We start from the raw sequence: 12,096 nt of genomic DNA, 5'->3' as shown, positions 1-12,096 counted from the left end.
AGGTAGGTCTCTGGTGTTGAAAATAAAACAAAAAACAACTCTTGGAAGGCATTTGAGTGTTTATTGAGGGCGGGAGCCAGCAAAACGCCAAGCTGGCTGCAGCACTCTGCCAATGTGCTCTGCCAGTGCAGCTTCCAGCTGGGCACTGGGGCTCCCCTCTGGGCCTGGTGCTGTGGCAGGGGTCATGTGAGGGGACCGTGTACTCTTTAGAGTGGCCATCTGCTGGCACCGAGCACACGAGCAGCTGGAACAGCTGCCTGCAGAGCGAGCACATCGCACTCTGTCTGGCCCAGTGCTGGATGCAGGCAGAGCAGAGCCCGTGGAGGCAGAAGGGCACACAGGCCGAGTCCTTGACATCTTCCAGGGAGAGGGGGCATTGATGGGCTCCTCCAGGCCTGCCTGTGGCACCTGCCTCATGCTGCTGTTCTTTGCTCCTGCAGGTCTGGCTCAATGGTGCCCAATGTCATGTCCTGCCAAGAGAGACATGCAAAGTGCTGGAGCTTTTCTGGTGCTGAGAAAAGAGGAGCAGATAAAAGCCCAGAGAGCTGTGGAGGACACCCAGATGGATCTCCTCAGCAATTCCTCAGCTTTCAAGCCCCCTCAGGCAAGATGCCTGGGGCAAACTGTGGAGAGCTGTTGGGGGGACATGAGGGGAGAGCTGGAGCCTCCAAGCCCCCAGAGCACCGTGCTCTTCACCAGACACCAGCTGGATTAGCACAGGGCGTGTGCCTTCAGGAGGTGGTCAGAAAATCTGGGCAATGTTTGGCATGGCTGAAATCCCTGGTGCTCTCGTGGTATGTCTGGTCCCAGGGCAGGCAACAAGGATTCTACACAGGCCTACACAGCTGAATAGAGGAGCAAGAAGTGCTGGAAGTGGGTTTGAACCTCGGGGTCTATGTGTCATGTGGGTCCAGTGTACTAAAGATGGAGACCCAGAAAATAGGCACCCCACACTACAGTGGGGGAGCCCTGGTGAGCCAATGGAAGGAGCACCCCAACTTAGCTCTTCCAAGGGCTTCACTGGAGGTAGAAGTGCCTGACCCTTGTCCCTGAAGTAAAAAGCTCTGAGATGACAGTTGAGGTTGGAAGGGACCTCTGGAGGTCACCATGTCCAAGGTCCCCACTCAAGCTAGGTCAAGATGTACAAATACAGGTGTTAGAGGGACTTGAAAGTAAAGAATTAGAGGTTTTATCTCATTAAATTTTTATCCTATTCTGCCAGCTTCTGTCTTTTTGGTCTTCCTGGTGCCAGTCTGCAATAGAGTGATCAACAAAAAATACAATTTATTGCTTTACTGGAAACAGGTCCTGCCATATTCAGCATTTATTATCCTTCATGAGCAGCAGCAGTACGTATGATGTATGTGTTAATGAAGTCTTCATCCATTAGATGAAGATGGATGCTGAAGGCTGTGAACATTTTCAGTGTAAAATTTGAAACAGACTAACACACACCCTGAGTAACTGTTTTCCCCACTTTTCTCTGTCATCTGCTCTGACTTGCCCTGTTATTACTTCCATGCAGAACTGCTAAGTGCCAGCATTCCTTGCCTGGGTGACCAGTGGCAATACTCAGGACCTGACATGCTCACTCATATATAAAAATAAATGCTTTTTAATTATTTCAGTGATACAACTATTTGTCTTTCTGCTACTACCTGAACTTCTGTGGCCTGTGACAACTTAGTTTCAGGCTTCTGTAAATAATATTCTTGGTAGGTATTAAAATTATTAATATTTACATTATTACTTCTAAAGTTATTACCTCTGATTAGCACTTCAGAACTTACTGAAGAACTGTGAAATATAAAAACTAAGTGTTTCTATTTTCTATCTACTCTAGAAGACCAGTAATTCAGTAATATTTTTAATAAATGTAAATGGATCTCTCATTATCTGCTCTCCTGAGACTTTGAAAGTGTCAGTAGAATTCTTAGGTCCAACCTTACCTATTCCAACAATCTTTGTGTCCCTATATGTCTTTCTGTCATCCTTGGGTCCCTGATGACTCTTAGAGACGTGATGCATAAAAGAACTCTTCTTGTCTTCAGATGTTTCAATGAAAACTCCAAAAAAGAAGATTCTTCGTAAGGAATAAATGTTACATTTCAAAGGACATTTCTAGATTTAACAACCCCAGAATTTAAGACTTTGAAAAAACATTACACTTTTAGGAAAATGGAGCTTTATCAACCACAGTTTTTATGATGTGATTGTTTTGTTGTATCGCAACCAAACACTGCCTATTCACTAATCATGGATCAGGGCTCTTGAAAAACATTTCTAATCCTTTTGTTTTACTTATATATCTCTTTAGGCTTTGAATTACATGTCAATGTGCTCTGATTTTCATCACAGTCACAAAGCCTACAAACTCATAAACTGAGAATCTTGGATAAATCACTTGACTCTAGAAATTGAAGATTTATGTGGATCTGTTTTTAAAATGCAGTGTTGCAAGTAAAAGCCTATAAACTAAAGGGAAAGAGAAGTTTATAACCTATTTCTAATCAAATTGAAGGACAAGAAGACGAAGTAGGAAAACTAGATTAGGTAATTTAAGTATTTCTTTTTTCCATAAGAACTCTTGGTAGACAAGATGAGGATTATTTATAACTGAAAGTATAATTTAATTGTTTAATCTTCACTGTTGTGGTTCCACTGAGAGTTCCTAGTCACATGTGTTGGCCATGGAACATGAGTGTCTTGGAGGGCACATAGGACAATGAAAATTTGGCAAAACAAATGACAATTCCTAAAAAAGTAAAGCAAGGCTTCTTACTTCATATAGAAGTACAGAAAGCCTAAGCTCACTTCTCTGGAAATGGGAAAACCTCTTCCCTTTGGTTGTTTTTTTAGGATTTATGACATTCAGAAGAAGGCTTGAGTTTAATGACAGCAGAAGGGATCACATCAACCCTACACAGTGATGTCTGCTGCCTCAGATCTGCTGATCCTCCATTTTGAGGGGGATTGATCACCACATAAAAAACAGTCCTGTGAATTATGTCTTTGCTTCAAAAATGTTTTGTGCTTCCCACTACATTGCAGTGTTGCAGTGACAGGCATTTTACCCTGAATGAAAAATAGATGAAAGGTAGCTGGAAATGCAGTTTCTTGAGTTTTTTTCCTGAACAATATCAAAATTCTTTTCTCTATTCATAACTTAACTTGTTCAGCTGATCTTTACAAAGAGCAGGTATAGGATTTCATAGTACTTTGTGTACATCATGCATCTCTTTTTACATAGCTACAGTGACATAGTATAAAATGGGAAGATAACTTCCAAACAATGCTCACAGGTTTACAAACTTTCCCTGATAACCAGCAAATCTGGCTAGATGCTTAGTGATTTTCTTTCCAATGCCATATGTCAGCAAACTATGACTCATACCAAATTCACACAGCCCCTAAGAGGATAATATTAACTCTGGCTGAAGCCAAATAACTCAAAGTCTTTGTGTGTGACCAGGAAACAGATTCAACACAATTTTTTGTTAGATTAACATAGCAATGAAGGGGCTACAGCAGGCAGAGGAATGAGCCGTTGGGTTGGATATGCCTCATGGTTTCTCAGAACTGATGAAATGTCTTTCAGAGCCTATGGGTATTACCAAAGAATCAGCAGGACATGGCAAAAGTCCTACTGATTTGATTGAACTACTGCTGACTGGATAGATGTTCCCAGATATTTAACTGCTGACTTGCCCAGAGTTCATCCTGACAGGTCAGCCTGCAGGCACTGATCCTGAATAACACGGAGGCATTTGTGATAGCTATATCGACTACATGTTGTGTACTGCAAGCATAATAATAAAATTGTGTTACATTGCACAATAACCATAAAGAACATACGCATGAAACCATAGTAACTATTGAGAGTTAACAACTTTTAATCTTTCTCCATTTTGCTGGTACTGCAGAAGTAGCCTATTAGTTCAAAAAATGCACCTTTTTTCTAGTGTAGCTGCAAAATATTGTACTGTATCATCACAAAATTCAAAAGAAAGTGTATACTAGTTTAAATTACCGTATACTGAATATACAAGCTCTGCAATAGTTCTTAATGCAATTCTTAGCCAGCAAGGAGAAAATGTTAAGACTATTAAAGGAAATCATAGTAGCTTTTAGGTCTTGTAGACTCCCCTGCTAATTTCCTGAAATACGATCATCCATCTTTTAAATTAGTAAATACTTTCCTAAAGTATTTACTAATTGGAGTATTTTCACAAACACATTTTTTTCACCCCCAACTTTTACTACTATTGGTTTCCACAATGAAGCTATGCAGCCAGCAGCCACTTGCCTTTATCTGTGATAAAGGAGGCAGAGGGAAAAGGGAGTGTGCAGGAAAGTGAAGTGTTTGGTCTCTTGCTTCTGTTCATGCTGCCCCTGGCTCCAGGATCCTTGGAGGCTACCACTCTGGGTACAGCTCCATACTCTTGCTTCTTTGCAAGCTTTGCTCCAGCTTTGCCCAAAAGCCCGTGCTGACCCTGTGTGAGACCTGTCACTTTTGCACAGTGCAGGGAGGACAATCTACAGTCTTTCCTAAATCTGTGGGCTGGACAACCTGAATGTCTGTGACTCAAATCGCCACTGCTACAACCTGTCATAGTTTCACTGCTGACTTTTCTCTCTTGTTCATGCTACCTTTGACCTCAGTGTCTAGACTCCCATTTTCTTAACTCATATTTACAGGTAAAGCACCCACAGGAGAGCACAAGGTCAGTGCAAGAGAACTGTGTCAGAGAAACATATGGAAAACTACCCAGCACATCTTTGCACTCACCGGGATACACAGCCCCACAACAAAATCTGGAAATGAGTGGGACTTGCCCACACAGAGCTCAGGTTATCATACCCATCTCCATATCCCATTTCTCCTCTGCTTTGCAGGCACCAGCCACAACAATTAGTCAGTCTCTCCTGAACAGCTGTTCTCAGTGTGTATTTAGCTGCACAGGTTGCCAAGAATTTTAAACCCAGAGACCTTTTGCTATACTTGCACAACAGAGTGTTTGTTAGAGGAAGCCAATGCATGCACACCCACCCTTTCAGCTTCCACTGTATCTTGATATTGCAAACTGCTTTTGGACCTGAGAAGTCATGGGAGAGACAGACTACTCTTATGAAAGTAGTCTGAAGCTAACACATCCCACACCCACATCCAGCACTGCCAATATCCAACAAATGGTAAATGGAAATAAATGAAAGGGAAGTGTGTTGTAAGTGAAATATTTGCAGACTGTTTATAAGGAACAGTTAGGGACTTTCCAGAGATGCAAAACAGGATCGTCTTTTTCCTGAAGAAACTAGTAAACAAGGGCAGAGAAACACTGGAGGATTCTTATGCACAAGATGCCACTGGAAATTATTCAATTAGAATGCAAAGAAAAAATAATTTTTATCATCAGAGGGAAAGTTGTTATCTTTCACCCAAAATTACCCTTACATATTTGTCATCACATACCATATTATTAACTGCCATGTTTAACAGGAGAAGAACTTCTTGCTTTAAAATTCTACTAATTTAAAATTAATCAGTAGATCGTCAGCTGCAATAGCAAAGGCCACAGCAATGTTGTAAAATAAGTACTTTCCGAAGCTGCAAGAGAGATTTTCTGCAGAAACCTGAAGGAAACTGCACAATGGTGCTGTTCTGTACTGTTACCCCTGCCCTTAGAGGGGCAACACGTTGCGACGTGGTGTGGACCCTCACAGAGGACAGCAGGCAGTAGCAGGGTGAAACATGGAAGGCTCTTTATTATCTGACTCCAAAGGCTTATATACATTTTGTACAGAGAGCCAAGATTGGCCCAAAGAAGTTACAATCTCCTGACTCCATTGGTCAATATGACCATCAGTCAAGTTCTCTCTCAGAGAACAAGAATGCAAAACATACAGATAAATTCTAAGAATACTTATTGTTTACATGAAGCAGCATTAGAAGCTGCTGCAAAGACTCAAACACTTGAAAGCAAGAAATGCAGGGGTGACGCTGTACCTTCTCTAGGACATATATAATGTGGAACAAACATAAAAAAACTGTCTTCTGCAAATGTCAGCAACCTCACTGCTTGGTTTCATGTACAGTGTCAACTTCTGATATGGTAAAAAATGTATACAAAAATTCTTTATGTGTATGAAAATTAGGTATCAGTATAAGGGCAACTCATTCTTCCTACAAAACCCATGTATTTTTATTGCTCTTACTATAAATATTTTTCATCTGCAGGTACAGACTGTTCTCCCCCTGGGTTTTAGAGGAAACACTCTCCCATAATTGCCATTAACTCATATTGATCAGCAGCTTACAAATGGGCCATTTGTGTGACTGAACTGCTGCAGTATCTGCTGCCATACTGGAAAGAAAGTTGGATGGTATTTTTCTCATCTATGTCCCTGGGAGGTGATGGGTTGTCCTAGTTCACTCTGAGTTCCTGCCAAGGCCTGGATGACAGCCTCAGAAGAGAATAAATCCCAAAGAAAAAGAATTGTTGGCCTCTTTTTGTACATGATTGATTTGATAGTTTGGAGCACAGAAACATATTCCTTTGTGTATTACTAGCAGAAAATTAATAACTCCTTTCTTTTGCCACAAGAGCATTAGGTGCTTGCCTCATGGATTCTGCCCCCTTTCTTAGCTTAATTAGCAAGAATGAGTTTAGATGAGAAGCACTTTGGATCCTAAACCTTTGCTGATGATTAATGCTTTTGGGACATTTCAGCATTTCAGTTTTAGACTCTCCTCCAAAATAAATGAGATGTGTTCACCCTTCTCCAAAACATCTCTGATTCTGTGACATGCAGTGACACGCTACTTATCTATCAGAGCTGCTGATCTTAACAGTTGTGTATGTCTTGCCTTGTAGTACCCTGACACAGGTAAATAAATATCCACTGAACACATTAAACAGCTTTCTTCTTGTATTTATCTAAAGCTTTTGTGGTCTGTTCTTGTTGTTCCCTGACACAGGAGTTAATCGATGTGCCAAGCAAAGCTGCTTTGACATCTCACTGCTGAAATGTAAAGCTACAAAGTACTTAGGAGTTGATCCTACTTTCCTGGTTTAAGGAAGGCTACTGCATGCCTTAAGTCAAAATGTCTATAGGAGAACAATTCTTGCCTTAAAGGAACTGAAATCATGCATAGATGATTTCATCTAAATGAAAACTAAACTACATAGATGTAGTTACAGAAAGATACTGACACAAAATGGGTATTTTGGATACCATTCAGTAAAAAAGTTAATTTGGCCAAAATCTACTTCAATTTTTTTTTTTAATAAAGGTTTCTATGTACTTGGAGATGTAAGTTTGAACAGATAGGTTTTAAGCAAGTGTGAGAATGAAGCTTGGTACCTACCCTCTCTCTCAGATGTGTTTTGAATCTGATGAGTTTACGAGGTCAAAGAGTTTTTACATAGTCAGCCCTGCAAAGCCTGCCAGAGAGCTGTCAAATTAGGAGGGTTTTGTTGTTTTGTTTTATTTTTTTTTTAATCTTCATTAATTAAGTTCCCGCAGGAGCAAAGGTTTCCATTTTTCAGCACCAACAATTGTATCCTATTCTTTTTAAGCCATTTAAACTATACTGAAAACTGTGAAGTGGCTTGAAGGTTTTTGACTGGCTTCCTGATTAAAAATAACACTGATTCTCATCCCAAGTGCACTTGCAGTGGAAAAATAATTTGCTGTGAGCACGTTAGTTTATGGGTCTTGCCCATAGTAGGGATTTTTTAAGACGAAGATGCCTAGTCACTGCAAATAAAACTGAAAAGATACATAGTTAATGTGCTGCTGAAAAAAAGATAGATGCCCTTAAATTTTGTATTTGCAATATATACAAAATTAACTTTTGGAGACGTGAACTCATTAGAGGGAAGGTAAAAGATCTAATTATAGATGGGTTTTTTTACATCAGTATTGGGATGATAGCAACTCTAAAAAACAAAAATAATTTATTTTAATTTTTAAAATATGCATAATTGATTTCAAATATAATCAAAGAATTACTAGGTTGGAAGAGAACTTCAATATCAACAAGTCCAACCCATGCTCTCACACCTCAACTAAACCATGGCACTGAGTGCAAATATAGCCTAGATGCAAATTTACTGACACAGAAGACACCATTCTTGTTTTCATGTGCAAAAGAAGAATTGCTCTTTAAATATAATTAAAATCCTCAGAGAAACTTGTTCACATATTTAGCGATTTTCAGGTCTTGCTAAAGTGATGCCGATTATTTTTCAGATTCTGCAGCCTTCCAGCTTTGGATTTTTGCATGTTCACATAGATATCTCATGACCACTGAGACTGAAATTTAAAATTAACAGGATGGTGGGGTTTTTTCGCAATTGTGATGACCACAGTACACAGGATATGCAGAGTATCAAGCAACTATAATGTCCTTCTATCCTCCACCTCTTTAAATATTTGTTAACACTGTCTTCCTGCACATGCTGAATATTCCGTAAATAAAACCACATTAAATAATTAGAGTATAATGTGTGGAGAGGAAGATGGGGGCAGAGAGAGAGGCAGAAATCTTAAGGAGTAAGCTGGAGGGAAGAAATGAGAGGATTTCTAATGACTGCAGGTGGACAGCTGGTCCCCGGCCTGAGCTGATGCCACCTCTCTCAGCAGGACATGGAGAAATTGCTGGTGGTGACAGATGACAGGGGGAGAAACTAGGTTTCACAGGGAGCTGAGGAGAAGGTGTGTGAGCAAGGGGCAGACATGACAGCTGAAGGTTGTGCTAGGGACTTTTGGGCACATTGTACCTCCCAAGACCTGGGGATCTACTTTGGTAATGCCCTCCAAGGCTGAGGATGTCACCAATTGCAAAGTTGAAGTGGGATGCAGCAAAACTGGGAGCAGTGAGGAAAAACTGATTTGGGGCAGACTGTTTATCTAAGTGGAGATAGGGGGAGGTGGGAAAAGGGATGTGAGAGGGAAATGAAAAAGGCGATCAAGAAAGCAAGAAGGAATGGATAAGAGAGTGGAAGATAAGGTATAGAAACAATGTTATCTGGAGGTAGTTGCAGAGCAGCCCAGCACCTGGCCACAGGCTCACAGCACCATTCAGGAGGTCTCAGCCCAACCTCCTGCTCACAGCCCCGAGGTCAGACTTAGCTGCTGCTGGCTTTGCCCAATTGAATCTTGAAAAACTGGGGATCATCAATACCAGGATGCCTAAACTATGATTGGTGGTCCCACACACACCAAATTTCATCTGTGCATCCACAGCCCAGATGGCTAGAGGCAGTGGGGGGCATCCCCCCTCCAAGAAGCTGGAGACATTGGGCATGGACCTCCCTTACCAAAGCTGCACATTATGGCAATGTAACCCTCCAAAACTGTGTTTGGCATGTCCCCAATGACAGTTTGAAAGTATATTATTCTTTCTGCCCCACCTTGTCCTCATATCTTAGGTCATCTGATGGACAAAGACACAGGGCAGGGTTTGTCAGAGGTGAGTGACTGTACAAGTCAGGATCAACCAGAAATTTGCCACTGTTCACCTCACTTTAGCATTTTGCATCAAGCGTTTCCTGCAAAATTAAGGATAACATATAAGGAAGTGGTTTTAATCAAGATACAAGCCATTTGTGCAAGCCAGGTTGCCTATCCAGTGTTTCAATTTTAATAAATTGTGACCAATTCATGACTTAACTCATTAAAAAATTTGGTATCTAATCACATAATCAGTCAGTTCTCTGCATTTGTCAAGTTAACCAGGATTAGAGAGGCCCCATTTCCTTAAGTTTCATTTTTGATTGACTATTTACATGAAAAACTCTGTGATGCCAATGCCACCACCTCATCCTCAGGCAGCAAACTGTGATTTAACCACAAGAAAGATAATTTGTGCAGCCATAAGGCAGTACAAGACCTAAAGAAGTCAGTGAGTCTAGGTCCTGCATCAAGGCCAGGGAGAACTACAGGTAAAAATAAACTTCCCAACCTTTGGCTGTTTTAGCTCCACAACCACCCATGCAGGCTCTTCCATAGCTTCATATCCTTGGGAGGTTACTGCAGCACTGTTGGACCTGCAGTCCCCAAAAGTCCTCTGATCCTTTCCCTGTCCAGTGACAGTACTCAGTGACTCTTGCCCAACTGTACCATCTTTCTTTTATCACTGTGATGAAAGTCATCCCTATCTCAAAATTCTCAACTTTTTTTAATTCTAACCTTGTTCCCCTCTGCTCACATCTTCTTGTGGCCAAGAAAATCCATGTAAGAGACACCTCGAGCTAGGTGTAAATTACCTGCTCTCTAATCTGGTGTGAGACACCAGTGAAGGTGTGGCCGGGTTCTCTCCATGTCAGCCTCCCACAGGCATTCTGTGTCCACACAGACTTTACTGGTGTTCTGATGCCCTTCGGGGCATTTTTAATTAGTTTTCCTTTGTAAATATCTAGTTATTTTTACAAATAATGTCAAACTTAGTATCTCCAAAACCCTTTTCCCACTGTCAAATTCATTTGGCTATGGGCAATAATTTTATAATTTTTCAGGAGGAATAATACAGACTTCTGATGCCGAAAGTGACAGCTCTTTAGAAAATAATAAAAGGTTGGTTAAAGCATTTTGTGCCCATGTTAGTTAAATAATTTCTTCATTGGCTTAGCAAAAATAGAGGAATTCATTCCTATTTCTGCTATAATTTTCAAGCCCTGTCATTGAAATGATAACTGTTAAAGTAGTGTCTCAGGCTCAGAGAAGATAAGGTATTTTCCAAGTACTAAGAGAAAACAACTGATGAAAGAGTTACTTGTTCCAACCAAAAAATACACTGATATTCAATTTAAGAGGTAGCCATTTTCTATGCAGAATACCAAACTAAATGTAGAGGCACTTTTAGTGCAAAATTTTGTTTCTAATTGTTTTGGCTGGTTTTTTGTTTGGGTGGTTTTGGGGTTTTTTTGGGTGTTTTTTTTTTGCTTCATTTGTTGGTTTGGTTGGTTGCTGGGGTTTTTTCTTTCATAGTAGAGAGTGCTGTTATTTTCACTTTGACTTCATAGTGTTCCAGACAGCAATAAACTTCTGATTGCCTTTTCTTCCTCTCCAAAAGTGTCTGTTCAAAAGAAGGAAGAAACAACTACTTGTACTATGCCAGCACTCAAAATATGTAGAATAATCTGTAGTTGACATATTTCATCACTAGAGGGAAATCATTACAGTGCTCTTCTAAGTAATTCTGGTAGGCACACTGTTCTCTAGAGCTGCAAAATGTGCAACAGGTTTCAGTTGGGATGCAAAAGTCAGCACCTGCCCCAGACCCTGCTCCAGCCCTCACATCCCTGAGGGTGATCAACATTCCTATGAGAAAGACAGAAATAAAAGAGAAATGCTATCAAGGGACCAACCTTATTATTCAGTACTGTCTCTTTGGGATTTTATAGTACATTTTTCCTTTGACTTCATTTGGTAGAAGTCAAAGTGAGTCAGTGAGAGAATTTCTAGTGTAAATACTTAATTTCAAGATAATTTTGATTTCTCTCTCCAGAAACACCATTTACACTGTTTTTACAGTGACATTCTGAAGTGAAGCACTACAGAAATAGGTATTGCATGTTCCTGGCATTAATTAGGTATTTAGTGAAATATTCATTTTTAATGGAAAAGTTGCCACAATTTAATTCTTACTCTTTTTTTTTTTTCTTTTTAAAATAGTTCTGTGTTCCTTACCCTACAAATATTTACTCTAAATATGAAAGTATTTCAAACCCTGAACTTGATGCTATGAATGAAAGAAATAATAAAGAGATTTCTGAGTGATTTCTTGATAGAAAAATCCTTACTTTTCCATCCATGCTTTCAGGGTTTTTGTTTTGCTTTGCTTTCCTCTCCCTTGCAGCACGACACACCAGTAACTACTTTGCTGCTCTGGAAATCTTCTCACAGATGCTGAAAGATGGAATAAATCTTTGGATTGACACAGGGTTACATTGACTTATACTGGGATCACCCTAAGCTATGATCAGGCTTCTATATAATTTCTCAATTATATTGTTCCTGTAATCCACTGCAAAGTGATTTTCATCTTCTTACACAACTTTTTTTGAATGCAGTTGAGCCTTAGATTACAAA

Source organism: Zosterops lateralis (genome assembly GCF_965231275.1).
Source record: "Zosterops lateralis genome assembly, contig: HAP1_HAP1_SCAFFOLD_64, whole genome shotgun sequence".
NCBI classification, from domain to species: domain Eukaryota; kingdom Metazoa; phylum Chordata; class Aves; order Passeriformes; family Zosteropidae; genus Zosterops; species Zosterops lateralis.
This window is presented reverse-complemented; position numbering follows the sequence as displayed.